Genomic DNA, 809 nt, shown 5'->3' with positions numbered 1-809 from the left:
CGTCACTGATACATCAATGGAAACGTGGATTCAACCTGAATAATACTGCCAATCTTAATCTAAATATTACGTTTGGAGGCGAAAATGAGTTCTATTTTGAAAATAAAGTAGTAAGTTTTTGTTAAATAATTTTATTTTCTGTATATATTCTAAATATTTCACTAGGATTTCGATAGTAAGGTGTTTAGCAGATTTACCGATGCCACGGGAGGTAACTCTTACATCGCAAAATTTCATAAAAACGTCTATATATTTTGACAGAAAACTACTATCAAAAGTGCTTTGCCCACCAATTTTATTTTTGAAACTGAAAGACGAAATATTTCTAGATTTAGTTCAGCATGAATTATAGTCCTGTTAAATAAGTATTGGAAATTACAGTTCGTTGTTTCTGACCTAAATTCAATGGTTTATATAGGGGAATTCAAGAACACAAAACAAAAGGATATTTTACTAAATAACCAATTTTAAAACAAATCTTCGATTACATTATTCCATTTGGACTACATTGATATTGTTTTCAATAAAATTTCAAATATTCGTCACATTCGATGTGCCGCCTATTAATACAACCCTGCCTGATTTTCAGTGGACTGCCTCTTAATTCTTAAACCAAAAACAGGCTAAGTTGATGTGATGATACTTAACAATTTAATTTAAAGCATTTGGTAATTTCTTGGTCGTTGTAATGATTTCAATTACCCTTAGTAAGTATACATCCTATTGTTTAATCATATTTAGAATCGCAGGATTTATGCCACTTGCTAGGCAGGTCTTTTTTGAATACAAAATTAGACTTCTCTGCTTTT

Source organism: Saccostrea cucullata, unplaced genomic scaffold (assembly GCF_032062105.1).
Source record: "Saccostrea cucullata isolate Sc308-1 unplaced genomic scaffold, CSIRO_AGI_Scuc_v1 ctg8817, whole genome shotgun sequence".
Classification (NCBI taxonomy): domain Eukaryota; kingdom Metazoa; phylum Mollusca; class Bivalvia; order Ostreida; family Ostreidae; genus Saccostrea; species Saccostrea cuccullata.
Note: the sequence above shows the minus strand (reverse complement) of the source record.